Below are 17,420 nucleotides of genomic sequence, written 5' to 3'. Positions count from 1 at the left end.
CTATTATAATATTGGAATAGTTTGGTGAAGTAAAAGGTAGTTAAATATAAGGGTTTGAAACGAGGAAAGGGTTGGTACATGACGTATGTTAGAGGAAATGGAGTTCCAGTGATGTGTAGCTCGGGTAAAAAATGATTTGTCAACCGCAGCAGTTCGATGAGGTAAATTAGAGAAAATTTGGTTTATATTGTTAATAAATTTTGAAACACCATTTTTTTAATCGAACTGAGAAGATATCATGTTTTCCATTTAAGGATATGAAAAAGATCCGGTTCAAAATCAGTGGCGCAGCTAAGAAGTTCTTGAGGTGACTTCCCTCACTCACCCTTCGCCCTCCACACGAATTTATATATCTTCTAGTATATATCAGATACCACCTCGCGTGCAAAAGTTTAAAAATAACATTTAGTTTTAAATATTTTAATTATTATTGAGGTGTTCATAGTTGACCGTAGATTCACTGTGAGAAGAGGATGAGAGGAGGAAGTGTTCATTGTTACTCCACTGAACGCACCCCTGGACCATCTTCGCCTCAAATATATTATACTATAAGTCATCGTTATGGAAAAATTATAAATTTTTTTGAAAACTGCCTAATATGTCTTTTTCAAAATAGTTTTAAAATGCAGACAAGTGTAGGGGGGTCCCCTTAGGAGATAACTATCTACTCCCTTCATCACAACTGAAAGCAATCGCCAATCTTCATTAAATCTTAAATGAATTGAAATACTAATCCCGAACTCCTTTCTCGTTTTTTTCATTATTTGAATGAATGTTATAAGAAACTAATATAAGAATCTTATTTTGTTTTTGTTTTTCAATCATTTCTGTTTGTGACATTCATTAACCCTATTCAAAATTAAAAATAATTCTTATTAAGATTAATAATAAAGGCATTCTTCCCTATCCTATTTAAGTTAGCATTCTATAAAAGGGTGAAAACAATGTGGACCCTTCAATGTGGAGAAGGGACTAGCTTTCCCAATCTTAAGGTCGATTTGACGTGCACGAAACCCAATCCACCCATTAATGCATTGTGTCGCAACGGAGTCGTTATCCAATCCGGATCCCGAATCCGTTTCTCTCAAGTCCTCTCCTTCGGCTGACCGAAGATGGCTCCACTTGACTGGAATAAAAAGACAATTCCGCCGATGATTCACGCGGTGGTTTTCATTATGTAAGCTCGGTCAATCTTGTAAGGAGAGAATGAATTATTAATGAGGTCGATTTTTATGGTTTCCTGATCATCTATTGTTAATTATGGGCAATTGTGCTTTCGATGATTCAGATTATAGAACATAATTTTATAGGAGATGCAATATCTATGTTTGGAGCTCCAAATCAAAGTGCATTTTGTCCATTTCTAATTTTGACTGTCAGAAAAAACCATTCATTTTACTTCTAATTCGTTTTACTTTGAATAACAATTTTCAAAGCTTCCTAAAACATCAAGAAGAAACTATATGATCCTAAGCATTTTATACTTACACTTCTTCACAACAAAAATGTGTAATTCCCCCTGTAAAATGACGTTTTCCTAATGCTTCTAGTGCATTATGACGTCCCTGGGCGTGATTTGCCAATAGTTAATGAATAAGTCACTATTATACCAAGTTTAGCTCAATTGATTTTTAAAATATTTTCGTTACCAAGTTGATCTACGTTGAACTACGCAATCCAAAAACTATCCTTGTAGCTTACGAAATTTCTTGTACTTACGTATAATATTTACCTTTGTTCTTTATTTTTCATAGTATGTTAGTACTCTTAAAAATTTCTTTCAATTTCGCCCGAGTTTTATATTGTTTTATTCAACTTATAACATAATAAATGTTTTTTAATTCGGTTATCTAACTATGGGATGTTATTTTTGTTAATTCTTCGTTTATAGACCCAATTATCTGTTATAGTTATTCTTTATAGCTTTTGTATACATATTTTTTTTTTTGTAACCTATATGATTTCAATTCTTGATTATTCTATTTTTTTTTTCAGGTATGTATGAAAAACAGGATCTTAAACTTTCATCATTGGATACATATTATTGTTGTTATCATCAGACAAAAGTAATGCAACAACAAAAGAATGAGGTGAGTACATTTTAAACAAATCCACAACTTGTCATACGCTGAAACACAAAAACTTAATCCTTTTAGTTTTTTCTTCGAGAAGATTTTTAATGAACTTATGAGTTTCGTTCGCTTCTTGAACGTCTTGAAATAACTTTGGATATGATTAATTTGATTTTTTTATAAAAATTCTTTATTAATTCAAACATTTGGATGATGGCCTTGATATAACCAATCTGTCATATATAAAAATATATTCAAATAGCCCAATGTTGATTGCTAGCCTTCGATCCCTGAAACCTGGGAGTAATGTGGTGAATGAAAGTGGTGGATTTGTTTTGCGACTGTTGATGTTCTGCCTTTGGTTTTTATTTGTGCGATCTCGTCCTTTTCCGTCCTGATAATATCCGAATTTTAAATAAATTAACGTTTTTCTTCTGGAATCTTTCAATCCTAATCTACAAATACAATTATATTATTAATACTAATTGCAGCGGAAGAAACGTGGCAACGCGCGAGTCTACCAACCCAACGGTTTTTAGATCGGGTCCCGGTCCCACCCGGGCTTTTTTCAAGCGTAAAATAATACTCACTGATAACCTCCCGCTGGGCATTTGTGAGCCCCATTAGCCAATGGGTGACACTCACAAAAAAATAGGCGTGGGAGTGACGAACCCACCCTACGAAAAAACCTCGTCAAGAAACGCGCTGCGTATTTCCTAGTATTTCTCCCATATAAAAATAATAATAATATAATGCTGATCTTAAGTTGATGCTAACAAAGATTCGTTGGACATAGCATTATTTTTCCTAAATTTTGATCAGCCGAGAATGGAAACGGTAATTTCTAGTTTTCCTTAACCTCCGCTAATTTGAATTATAAATGACGTAGGCCCAAGCATTGGCGACAGAGTAGTTCTGCCCCTAGCGAATTGAATACGCCGGCCGTAACTGATTGAGAAGAGCAGGAAGTGTGGTCTGGACGAGGCGCTCTCAATCAAAGACACTGCCTCCTCTGAGACAAGTGCCGTGAGAATATTCTCCCTGTCGGCTCTTAGGAATCTCCTGCCTCTAAGATCGATAAATATGTCACTCAAGAGTTACGCTTCTCAAGGTTCCCGGTAATCGTCGTTTGCCTTATCGATTGTGGTCTGCCTGACAAACCTGTTTGGAAATAGCACCATTTTTATAATTATAATTTGATTCCATTTAAATATAAAAGCTCGACAATGTATTAAATAGAAAATCATATTCGACAATAGAATATGTAAAAAATATATATAGCTTTGATTGATTACTGTCCTTAACATTTTAGGAATTTTAGTTGGGAATACACTTGCCGTGTGTATATATATAGAGAAGATTTGATATACTCCTGAATCAATGAATAGTTAATTCCAGTTGAAATAAGCGGTGAAAAGAACATTACAAAAAGTAACTAACACGGTAAAAATTTTAATATCACTATAAATGACTAAATATGATATAAAAATAATAAAATAGATTTACAGCAAAAACTAAATGTAACAATAAAAATTGAGCAATGGTTACGTTATAACAATTCGTTGCTTACCTGGTCCAAAAACCGATTATGCTCATTTCACTTTCCCCAAAACTTATGTTTTTAATATATTTATTGGATGGATGCATGTCCTGCAATACCACCTCTAACCTTTAAAGTTGTCTAGTTTCTTCACTGTTTCGGGCCAGACATTTTATATGCGTTAAACGTTTTTTTTAACTACTTTTAGAGGTCAGTAAAGCCAGGAATAAATATCTCACCTCTCTTGGAATAAATATATACGAAAGAGAAATCCAGTTGATTACATTGTGTTTATTTTAATTGCTTATTTATCTATGTATTTATTTTAATTTGTCAAACAGTGGAATTAAGTTTATGGGTAAGTTGAGGAGACTTTGCACCATTTTCTAAAATTAATTATTAAGACCTGGAATTCATTATCATAATTAAAGAAAAGAATCACTAAAATCATATAGGAAAAATAAAATAACCATAATTGTATTTGTTTGAAAATTATGTGAAAAAATACCAATGTTTCTTTTTTCTAACATAATATAAATTTTCGCATGACATGAAAATAGAAAAAAAAATTTCGAAACCGAAATTTGTATTCAATACGAATCCAAAAAAAAAAAAAAATCAATCCAAATTAGATATACATTTTTTAATTTCTTTCGGAATTATTAACTTATTTGAAATTAATACTTTATTGAAAGCATGTTGATAATTAAAAAAAAATATAGAATTCACAAAACATCGGAAAGGACCATGAATGAGGGCAAGTTATAGGTGTGAAGTATCGTAAATTTCTTGTGCTACCCGCTGTCAATTGCCGCAAAGAAAGAGACCAATTATTAAAACTAATACCTGCTTCTTAATCACGGATAGAATTTGATCAAGGTTATGAGTACACTTACTTTAGAAATCTAGCAGTAAAATTTTGAGATATTTAACATAAATAGTGTTTAGGTAATTTGAATGAATTACTTACTGCTACACTGTTTTAAAGCTTTTAATAGCCACAATATATTAATAAAAAAGAAAAAGAAAGGTACCACATGTTAACAATAATCTGAATCAAAAACTCAATAGCCCGGAGGTTATAACTAGGTTGCCTAGTGTGAACGTGAACAATAATCGATTTTATAATAAATGATGTTTATACTTCACCAAATAGCAGGATGAGAAAGAAAAATATCATTAAATCGAAGATTATTTTTAATTATTTAATTATAAGATTATTTTCGAAACTGAACATTACATCCACCAATCGGAAGGTAAACCTTTCCTCTTTCCTTGCCAACCCTTTTGAGCCTTTCGCCTACCACTGGTGTGCCAAACTCAAAATACAACTCGAAACTTTTAACGGCAATGATATCCCTTATTGAAAAGTAACCCTCTATTACGGTTTATCACATTTTCTAAATTTTGAAGGAGTGCACTACGAACAAATATATTTTCTGCCGAATTAAAGCATACGTTTTGTCCATTATACGAATAGAGAGAAATCAAGTATACTAGATGTACTGCGGGTTGGGGGGCATTCTCTCGAAACTCCAGGCTGAAACGCCTAGTTATAACGTATAGGCATTTCCTCTCAACCGCTTTTCACGTGAGGTATTTACAGGAATTCTATGGTAGACAATACTTTTTTTTTTTTAATTATGAAACTTCCAACACAATTGGCCCAGAACATTGTTATTACCTCTGGTTTAAGTATTAAAAATTCCATACCTACTTGAGGTTTAGAAATACTTCATCACTTTTTCTAAATTTGACAGAAAAACGATTTGAGGTATCCCTCCAAATTAAATAATATTTTTCTTAATAGCATGAAGAATACAGAAGATAATTTATTTGCCTCTAAGTAATGGAAAATTAATTAAATAAAAATGTGTGATAATGAATTGTGAAATAAAATGAGAAAGTGTCCGTTATAGTTTTCTTTTCGAAGACCTTCAAAGTGAAGAATCAAACTTTTGGAGTGACCAAAAAAGACTGGTTTTTTGGATAACCTTAAGACACAAAGGAAACTGCTACTTGAAGATTATAGGAAGGATACAAAAAACTGGTGTAGGTATATTCTCTATTTGTCTGTAACCAATGCTCTCCTTTTAAACAACAATTCATTTAAGTATACTAATACATACGTGAATGTGTACATGTGTAGTCAGAAGTTAGGACGAGATTCAAGTACGGATAATTTTTAGTGGTGAGTTCTTTGAGAAATTGCCCATAAGGACATTATCCCGTCCTGCATCTATAACTGGGCAATAATGATTTCATCTCGTTACGAAAGGAATTTGAGTTCCTTATGGTCCGCAAATTATCACGTCAGACGTTTTTACCATCTGTCCTTTTCGCATTCCATCGATCCATTTACGTCCCTCACGTCTGGTAAAAGTGGAAGAAAGTCTGGTATATGTTCTTATTACATTCACCGAATAAGGTATTCCAGAGATCTGCCAGATGCCCGCGCCCGCTATATTTTAATATTTCAAAACGTTATTTCCATCCATATACGTCTACAAGCACGAAGCCTTGATGAAACATTCCGAGAACGGACGATCGGACAGGATTAAAATCTTGACTACAGATTCTGAAGTATCGTAAATATGATATTTTTAACAGGATTCAAAAACTAGTTATGTTGAAGTATGTAGAAATTATTTAATTATATTAAAATAATTATAAAAAAATCTTCAAGTTATTGCAATTTAACATTAAGGAATGGTAAGATGAAAACAAATCTATCAATTAGAAAAAACAATAAACCAAATTATAGGGTTTGGAGTGTAGTCAGTAGTTTTAAATTATTACTTTATCATGACTGTTGTAAAGTAACTGCCCTATCTCCTTCTCCCTCCACATTTTAGATAAGTACATCTGTTTATTTAAACAAAAAAAAACTGTACCATCTATGCTACAACCCTCTACAAGGTCTTACCAACCCGAGAACTTCGGGCGGTGCCGGTTCGAATCCGACAAGACTTGGTGACTTTTTTTAATTTCGTGGCGGTATCACGAAGTGAAAACTTAAACCCCACCATGGTTTGAATAGATTGACCACTTCTAGATAAACCAACCCTCCCCCTTCTTGTATGTCCAAAATGTCCAGGAAGGGGTTAAAAAAAAAATACTAAAAAAAAAATTTTTACCCAATTAAGGTTACCCACTTCATGAGGCTGGATGGACCCCTCAGGACTCCCGAACCCACTGAGCTGACTCACGGCTACAGTGAAACAGAAAATAATTATCTGCTACAGCCGGATTCAATCCATGATCTTTTTATCTAGTAGCACTGTGCCTTGCCGCTAAGCTATCCCCTCACATTTGTTTCTAATGGATAATAATATTTTCTGAAACAGGTATTTAATTTAACCTATTGAGTAAGAAGGTAGAGAAAGTTATGTTGTTCGTGTCTGCTGTCAAGGTAGTAGATATGGAAGAATTCCTTCAAGCTAAGTCATCGCAATATTGCTGCTACACTCGAACTGTTACACTTATGCATGGACTGTTTCCGACCACATTCGATAAAATTTAAACAATTTCAAGGCCCTCCTGTCATTCTAGTAACTTGGAATTAATATTGGGGTGTTTTTCTTTAATGTTTCTTTATGAGATATTCTTCCTTGTTATCAGAATACTTATAAATATATTCCTCGTCATTGTTGACAAATTCTTTTTATATTCACTATAACGAGGAATATTATCCCTGATAAGTACTCTGGAAACATCAGAGAAATTACTACAATAATTTCTGTGAAGGAGAGAAATCTAACATTTCCCAAAAATGTTGACCGGATTTTCCAACTTACCGAGAGTTCTATTGGAGTATTTCCAGAAATTTGGTCTCTTCCAGAATTTTCCTTCTTTTTTTTAATATACCTTTCCATCGTTCATATACTATTTTAAGGAGCTGGGTGGCTCAGCTGGTTAGGTGATATGCTTTTAAATCCAATGAGGCAAGGTTCGAATCCGGCTGTGACAGATAATTATTTATTCTATTAATGTAGCCGTGGGTTAACACTGTGGGTCTGAGAGCCCTCTGCGGGCCACCCAGCCTCATAAAGTGGATATCCTTTATTGGGAAAAAATCTGGAGGTTGAGTGTGATCTTGAATATATCACCTCCTTCTACAATCGTTGTTGAAGAAACAGTAATTCCTTACAAATCACAGGACCTGCTGATCCTTCATAGGTAGTTGGGGTTCAGATTTTTATGAACAATGTTAAGTACAATAACCTCTTTGAGTACTGTTTTATTGCAATTATCGTTAAATTAGTTTTTTTTTAAGTTTCAAATTTCCCATCTATTTGAGTTTTCCAAGGAAATAGAATACTTACCATCTCTACTCATCCCATACCGACTATTTTTGGAGAAAATATAATTATGAATTCAAAATTATAATAATGATGAGAATGTAGAATGTAGAGAAGATTCCTAACATTGATCAATTGTGATTGGTCCTAGAAGGATTTAATAGTAATTAAATTTCGCTTTTAAATGAATATAAGTTGGTCTTTAAATATGAAATGCTTTCTCAAATACTAAAACTGAAGAAGCTCCTAGTGTTCCAAATTCAGTTGTTTTTTTTCACATTGGATATCGCATTGGATAATGTGATAAATTTGTGGAGACTTGTAGTAAGTTTGGTATTACCCTACGATAGTTATACTATATTTTATTTTAAAGATACTTATATTTAATTGGTTAACAAAAATTATTAATTTAATTTCTCACAAGTCCATAAAATCGTTCAATATCATAAAATTATACTTAGTCACTTTATTTATTATTTTTTTATGGCCTTTATTTTAACATTAATAGTGAAAATTATAATCACTAGATCAAATATTATAATAATTATAATGCTTTTATTAAAGCCGTTACTTTCTAGTTTTCTTTTAAAATTATTATTTTTCTGATTTAATTTTTTATAATTTTGAAAGTAAAAATGGAACATCATTGGAAGTCTATTTAAGTGAAAATCCTTTGCTCAGTGGCGTAGCCAAGGGGGAGGATCTGATGTATCATAACCCTTATCTTCAAACAAAAAATATATAAACCTATTTTTTATATTATATCCTAAACAATATACGTTTTCATAGAAAACGTTATGCTATACTCTTCTAAATTATGATTTATGGCATAACGAACGAATCGGGTGATTTCTAGTTGGATAGATGAACGGACTCTTCCTCAGCTCTCACAAAGCAAAATTCTAAGGAAGCTCACGATATACAACTGGAATCAGTAAAACAACACTTCACACGGAGACATATGTTTTTGACAGCCTCCCTACTTCCTTCAATACATTATTCCGGACAATCGCCCCATCCCCCTTTCTACGAGGTGTCAGGGTACCCAAAAATCCTATTAATTTCACCCTACCTTAAATCCTCTCTTCTCATGAATCCCCTCCCCGTCCTTACTATTTTTTTTTTACTTCAATTTCAATTATATTATCATTTATTTATTATATATTTTCCTTAATTATCATAATTCTTCTATTTTTAACCAACACCCCTCACCTGCATTCAAGAAGAGTTAGAATGGATACATCAAGTCATAAATAAGTATGCCACTGGATACCTTCAAGTACCAACCGTAGAAAAAGGTTGTTATAAATTTGATTTATGTTTCATTTACGTATTGCATTTTTCTAATCCACGTTTATTTTTCTAAATCAGATATTTAAAAAACAACAGAAAACAATGCTAAACAATAATAACTAAAAATATTAAATTTGTTTTATTATTCGTTTGATTTCTTTGATTAATCCCTATTTCTTTCACAGCTGAAATACATGTAGTATACAACATTACTCGAGGTTTTTCTATTATTTTAAGATAACAGTAGATAAGCTAAGAATGGTAGCTGTTAAACCACTTAAGATTTCCCGGCTGGAAATGACGACGGTCGGAACACTGACCTAGTAGCATTCTGCTCCCGGCATCTCGATCACGTAACCATTACAAAGCATTATGAGGGCCAGTTGGCGCTCTTTCAAAATCCTCTAATAAATACCCACCGACTCAGAAACGACAGATCCTCTCGCAAATGATAAATGTTCTGCGAACCCGGATGACAAATTAGCCTTCGCCATTAAAGGTGGTTAATGTTGGCTGGATCAGCGGTAACATGATTCATCTTTGTCAGCTTTCACCCACGCCATATGTCGGGAGAAAACATCGGATTTCGTGTAGTTAAGGGATAGCGCTGATTGGGAGGAACATTAGAACGGCATGATTAGGTAGCATAAGTATGTGGTTAGGAAACCAACCTTTGGATACACTAGGCGTTCTTACACAATTCAATTCATGTTCGGGAGACCGATACACCCGTGTTACAGTACGAAATGAAAGTTTCATTACTTGATCATGCATCGTACTGAAATATTTTCTGAATAGATTGCAAGGTAGACGTCTTTTGATATTCAACTCTGATTACTTTCTAAAATGCATTATTGGTTCTGATTTGAAGTAATATCATTAGCGGTATGGAATATATCGTAACAGAAACGGACTTAATCAAATCCTGAATCAGAAGTTGCATATAACTGTGTGTTTTGCAATCGCACCTCATTTACCGGAATAGCTTTAAATTTTTGGATCTAATTTAGTGCTGACCTATTTTTTAGTACTGATAAAATGATGATCATGATCGACTGGTAAAAATGATGGAGATTGAGATATTGGGGTTTAATATTCCTGTAATTACTTGACCCATTCAATGCAAAGCTATTAAAATACCTGATTCGATGAATTCGGATAATGAATTATTCAAATTTATAGGCAAAGTTATTTTACCAATTTTAATTAATGAACAAAATGTTCTACGTTTCACTTTGTACTGGAATGTGCAACTGAAGTTTTAGTTCCTGAGAATGGTATATGGCAGCTGCAACATAGAACATGTTATTTATTACTTAAGATTGGCAAAATAATTAATAAAATAACCTAGACGTTCTACTAAAACATTACATACATAAAAGACCCTTCAGTCCAAGATGGATTATCGCAATCTTCCTCCAGGTTTGCCGATCAAGAGGGTTCATTCTCCATCTGGTAACTTTCATCCTTTTTGAAGCCGTTCTTTCGCCTAGCCATCTTTTAGCGTGAACGTCCCTATTTACTTTTTGTTCCTATTAGCTTATCAAGGAGTATTTATTTAATAAAATTCGTTGCATATTACCTAGCGAACTGATTTTTTGCAACTTTATGAATTCAATAATATTTTGGTATTCCAGAGTAATAATTATTACTACTCATTAAAATGAAATAACCATTACTCACCATCTGCTCTAGTATCATTATAAATCCACCTAATTAAACGGAGTTCAACCAAGCTATTATATATCTTGGTGATGTTATCGAGTAGCTTGTATATAATCTTCGTTCTAACAACAACGCATTTTTTTAGTTATACCACTTGCATTCTGAATATGTAATATTTGAGATTTTATTTTACATAAACACCTCAGAAGGAGTTCATTTAAATTCGCATACCCGTTCAGGCTTGTTTTCTGTGCCAAGTTTATATTAGAAAGCCTGAAATATTGCAATTTAGGACTAAACTAAGGAATCAAACGAACATAGAGTTTGCCAAGAGTGAAGAAGGCATGTCATTCCAATATCAGGTATGTAGGTTTAGGTCTCCCGACTGCTCCAGGTAGAGCTCTTGACACCTTCTCAAGTGTTTATAGCTCGTAATGGTCGGAGGCTCAATGGAATCCACCCCCTAAGTGAAAATTAAAATAAGAAGGACTTGACTTGGGCCGAAGGATTTTTTTCCCCCGAGGTTCCTTTTTTTTCGTCTGAAGTCAACAGTCCCTGGTGAAATGAAAATTATATTTCCATCTGTGATTTCATTAGTAGGATTTTTTTTTTTTAAGTTCAAGGATAAATATTATACGTTAAGCATGCGTAGACACAGTTATTAGATCTAAACACTTTATATATTGATAAATATTACAATCTGCCATAAACTTGAACAATGAATAATACTGGTAATTGAACACATTCATTCCAAAATTAAAAAAAAAAAAAATAATAAGAATACAAAAAATAAAATAATTAATCAATAATAATAATCAAACTAAGTAAAAAAATATATATGAAGATCCCCGCTCCCACTCTATTCCCCATGCATGAGGGGTAGAGCAGGGCCTTTCGAGATCCCAGCACAGCCCTCTCACTGGCTCAATATCAGTGAGCCAGTGGAGGCTAAGTGCGCTATAGCCACAATAACTCTACATGAGCGGAGCAACTAGCCATTGCCAGAGCACCAATTGTAGAAACAATTAAAAAGAATTATTAATACAATTTATGGTCTTAGATTGATAAACTTATGATATTTTGTATTTCCTATTTAAGGAAGATTTATAAGTCAAGTGTTCCTTTATGCGTTCAAATGTAAAGGAAGATCTCGAGGCCATCTTCTTTTCAGACGCCTAGGAGGATTATTAGGTAATTAAGAAGAAATCAGGTAAGAAACAAGTGGTTTTGGGTGGTTGGGGAGTTTATCATGGAAGGATTGGTATCTGGTTCCTTCCAAATCGGCAACATTGAGGTCCTGATAGATTGCTTGATTTGTGAAAAAGTAAGGAGCATTAAGGATTTTATGAAGGATTTTGGACTGTAAGATTTGGGTTCGGGAGGAATTTGATGGTTTAATGGAGCTCTAAAGCTCAACTCCGTATGTCCAGATAGTCCTTATAATAGTCACGTAGATCAGTATTTTGTAATGGATTGGAAGTTTTGACCGTTTGTCTTGTAAATGTCTTTTCAGTCTTGTGTGAGGATTTTATATCAGTCATTTGTCCAGTTGTAGTTCTAAATAACGGATCTGTTCGACAGGAATAAGTGGGGAATTATCAAATGGATGCTGTGGGGTAGAGAGGTCATGGGTTTAGGTCGAAGGGTAAATGTGATTTGTTGGGATTTATAGGAATTTATTTTAATCCTCCAGTCTTCGCACCATTCTTCAAGGGTTGTGATGTAGGATTGGAGTGTGTGGGATACAAGTGTTAGGATAGCTAGCTTGGGATGTCAGCTGTAAAAACTGTATAAATGATAGGACCAAGGATACTACCCTGAGGTACATCAGCAGACTGAGGAAATAGGGATTAATAGGTGCTGTTGTGATTCACTTGAAATAATCTTTCGGAGAGTTAAGAACGGATAATGAGGCAATATGTAGGGGGTTTGGAATTTACGAATTTGGTATAGCAGTCCTGGTTACCAGACTCGATCAGAAGCCTGTTCTACATCGAGAAAAGGCTCCCGAGCAGTACGTTCCGCGCTCCAATGAAGACGAGACAACATCAACCAAACGATGGCATTGCTGGATAGTGGAGTGGGATGTTCGGAATCCAAACTGGTGATCTGTGATTATGTGGTTGGAATCAAGGATGGAGTACAGGCGTTTTAAAATGAGTTTCCCAAGGATTTTGCCCATGTAACAGTAAAATACAGTATTCAGTCGGTTTTTGAAGTTTGGGAATCATTTTTATTATGGATAATTTTCTGAGATTGAGCGAGTTGGACCCCTTTCAGATTCTGTCCAATACTTTCACTTATGCATCTTTAATATATTTTCTTAAGCACTACTATATTTCGAGAACGGCAAATTCTATCTTGCCCAAATTTAGATAAATCTTTGATCCTTCAACTACATTCGCTTATGTTTGAATAAACTTATTTTCCTCCAACATTTCGTAATTTCTATATTTCGAAAACGGCTTATTCTCTGCCCGAATTTGAAGGAAAGATGGGAATTATTGGATTTTAGCAAATTTCATATGCTATTTTCGTTTACGAATGCACTAACACATTTTTCTTGACACATCTGTATCTTGAAAATGGGTCGTCGGATAGCACAAAATTGGTGAAAAGTTAGGGATTAGCGTAGAGATATTCTAATATACATTTTATCAAATTTCATCCACTGATTTCGCATACTCATCCTAAAAACTAGTTTACTGGATACACGTGTATTTCAACATCGGCTTTTCCCGTAACTTTAATTAAAATCAGTAACCTTCAAATACAAGTATTTACTCAAAAGAAATATACATTTAAAGAAAAATTTTCAGAAAGAGAAACTTAAATAAGAGAAATTTATGATATATGAGAAATGTGATAGAAATAGTGAGTAAGCTGTACAGACCCTAGCACTTGGCAGACATTTTAAATAATATAATAACAATGGTAATAATAAAATTTCTGGTATTGTAAATTACACAAAATATTGTTAATTTAATCCATTTAACAGTTCCTGTTAAATCTCAAGTCACAAGACCTGTTTGTAACTATTAGTGCTTGAGGCTATCTGGCCGGAAGATAACTCTTGCTTCCCAGTCCTGACAACTTGTGTAGCTGCGAGATAAAATTATCTTAATGCCCTGTTAAGCTGAATACGCTGAACTTAATACCACTAGATAGGAGCCTCAACAAATATAAATTTTGAGATAGTAGATTTTTAGTTTAAGTACGTATAAATTTATCTTTGCTTAACGGATATCGTATGCTTTAGCTCCTCTATGTTTGCTTAAGATCTACATGCTTTGTTCCTTATTATTATGAACTGGGATTATGAATGGTTTGAACAATATTTTCCTGGAAATTTATGTCAATGGCTTCATTGAAATTTTATATAAACATATCCCAGGCAGTAACGGATCCAGGAATTTTCCAATAGAAGAGGGCATAATAATGTGTGTTCCAACAGAATTTCATAGTACTAAATAAAGGATCACCAATATCTCCCTCTCCCTTGAAAAATTTGAAGCATCATCAAAGCATTCTTCACTAATACTTGAATTTTCTTGGGCTACCAGGGGTACCCAAATAAATGTCATGGTGAAAAATTCTTATGATGACTGATCCTCAATTATGAAAATATTATGAATGTTTATGGATTCCAATTTTATGGAAGACAAATTCAGCAACGATTGCCTACAAACTATTACAAACACGTACAAAATACTTTTTGATTTTTTGTAATTAATGCATTTTGGCCTTATCTAATCGAAAAACATTACGTATATAAAATAGTTTTAGAATTTGATCATCTTTCAGAATCTTTCGTTGAAAATATCTCTTTTCCATTGGACATTCCGGAGTTATGTCAGCTGTTGAAGAACTGGAAGGAGTTACCGATTCAACATCAAAAGATGAATAAATCATTAGATAGATCATTCAATATTAGTATCGGACATTGTGGTAAAAGTGTGAGCCGACGCACTATATATTAAATCTATTTCATTTTGAAGTCCGGGAAGCGGTCAATAAAGCTTCAAAATAGTAGAGAAAACTATTTAATGTTAACCAACATTAAATCCACTTTGCATGGATAAATGAAAACAAGATACAAAAATTGTTAGAGGTGTCAGAAAATTAGAATATATTTACAAAGAAATTAAGAAAATCTGAAAAATAAAAAATAGAAAGCTTAAGTTTAGGATGTATAATATAGGTGAATAGGAAACTAATTACTAATTCATTTATACTTCCTACTTTTTATACAAATTTATACTTCTTTAACTTAAGTTTTTTATTTTTTACTTTTTTCAAATTTCTTTTCATAATTATTCTAGTTTTCTGTCGCGACTTACAATATTTTTATCTTGTTTTTATTTAGCCCTGAAAAAGCACTTAAAAGTGGGCTGAACCGTTGGTTAACTATATTCCTAAAATCTAATTCACACGGTCAACTATCAGCTTGAAATATAAATCTATTGCAAGTTCCCTTCCAAATCTATTCACTTGCTATGAGTTTTTTTTACTAATTCGAAAACTATACATCTCTTATAACTAAACTATCCAACTTAAAATAATTGAATCTGTACCGCTACAAAAAATGAAGGGTCAGGCGTGCAGTCCTTTGTAATGAGGTACTGTTATTGGACCAACGTTTGTGCAAGGAGCCGATTTGGTCAGAATCACTCTCGACCGCCAGATTTTAACCCAATTGAGGACACCCATTATAAGGCTGGATGGACTCCGGAGGTCTCCCTAATCCACATGGCTGACTCAACGGCTAGAGGTAGTGTATAATAATTTTCTGCCCCAGCCAGATTCGAACCCGGGTCCTTAGAGTAAGTAGTCCATTGTCTTATCAATGAGATACTCCACTCCCACAATCTTTCTTTTTCCTATCCCTCTAAAACAGAAAATAAAATATGAATTATTAAATTGCATTACGAATGTGTGACTTAAATATAATTAAATACAACCTTTTTCTACCGTTGGTTCTTGAAGGTATACAGTGAAATACTTATCTAAGGTTTTGATGTTTCCTTCTGTGAGAACTATACTTAAATGTTTGGAGGTGAGGAGCCACCGCGTGATGCTCACAAACTATACAACTGTAGCACCGTAAATTATAAAAGCTGAACTTATAAAATAAATGTTAATCGGATCAATAATAACAAAGATTCAATAAACAATTTTGTAACCAAAGCGGTGACAATGTCCTGTAAGTAGACATTACAGTTATTTTAATATACATTCTATAGACGTTGGTGATAAATAAGCAACCTTATCCTACTTCATGAACTTTATATCATTATTATATTATTTTTACTTACATGTATTTTATGTATTCCATATTGTCTTCTTCTTTCGCAGTTTTCTCTCTTGGAAGTAGGAGAGTGCACCAGTTATTAACAGGTCAACCTTTGTTTAATAATATTAAGAGTTTGGTGCCAACAACCGTTTCAAAACATGCGCCATTTGTAATCTAAACCCTCATCTTGCAACTGGTTCCAATTTTAAACCGGTCGTTGACCCTAAACTCTTAATATTTAACATCAAAGGTTGGCCTGTCAATAACTGATGCACTTATCCTAATTACATATACTTTTATATATGGTTATAATGTATAAATAAATCACATTACTTTCCACATACTTTGGAGAAAGATGATTTCTGATTCAGTCTTATTTTTTAAGTACATAAACTTATACTATAGAACAGAAGTTCCCCAAACCATAGAGGTCTCTGGACAAGTAAACCAGGAATCGGACTAAATGTAGCCCATTCCTACTGCCGACCTGATAAATATTTGAAAAGTAGGTTTAGATTCATCATATGATATTCAACAAAATGTTGATTTATCGTTGTTCAGATGAAAATTTTGATATATGAAAAAATATATCTCAAGAACCACAGATGTCTGCCAGCACTCAAAATAAAGGTAATTTGACTTACTATAAAGTAGTTTATGACACTTATCTTTATAGGAATAGTAGTTTTTATGATATTCTCATATGAATATAAATTTGGCAAATGAAAATTTTCCGAACAACTATAAATTAATTTATTTTAGCAAATATCATTAAAACTACTACTTATACATTGACAAACGTATTAAGCTACTTCATAGCCTATTAAACTAACTTTAATTTGAGTGCTAACATACATCTGTACGTCAAATGGTTTCTCCGATATAGATTTTTCAAAATAAATTCACTAACTACTGATTTTTGAGTACGTTCTGTACAACATTTTTTATGAAATATTGCTTTTTAAAAAGCTAAAAAAAATTATAGAACGTAAATATGTCTACTAGGGCTTACAGTTTAGCAAATTTACTCTACTTTAAATGATGTTCCCTTTTTTCTACTATAGTTGGTAGTTTTAAAGATATAGAGCTCCGAATGAAAAAATAATCATTATGAAATAAGTGCCATAAACTGCTTTATAGTACATGTAACGAGCTTTAATTTGAGTGTTAATATACATTTGTACGTCTAATGGTTTTTGAGATATAAATTTCTCAAAATAAATTTACTGAATACTGATTTTTCAGTGCATTTTTTT

General features: G+C 33.1%; 1 protein-coding gene across 1 annotated transcript in view; it reads left to right on the top strand.

The window, feature by feature from the left end:
- The window catches only part of wb (wing blister), a 128,995-nt gene that overhangs the window by 35,601 nt on the left and 75,974 nt on the right, over positions 1 to 17,420 (top strand). The window lies entirely within an intron of this gene.

Source organism: Halyomorpha halys, unplaced genomic scaffold (genome assembly GCF_000696795.3).
Source record: "Halyomorpha halys isolate HHAL.00 unplaced genomic scaffold, Hhal_1.1 Scaffold1412.1, whole genome shotgun sequence".
NCBI classification, from domain to species: domain Eukaryota; kingdom Metazoa; phylum Arthropoda; class Insecta; order Hemiptera; family Pentatomidae; genus Halyomorpha; species Halyomorpha halys.
The sequence above is the reverse complement of the archived record's forward strand: the minus strand, read 5'-3'. Positions and strand labels throughout refer to the sequence as shown.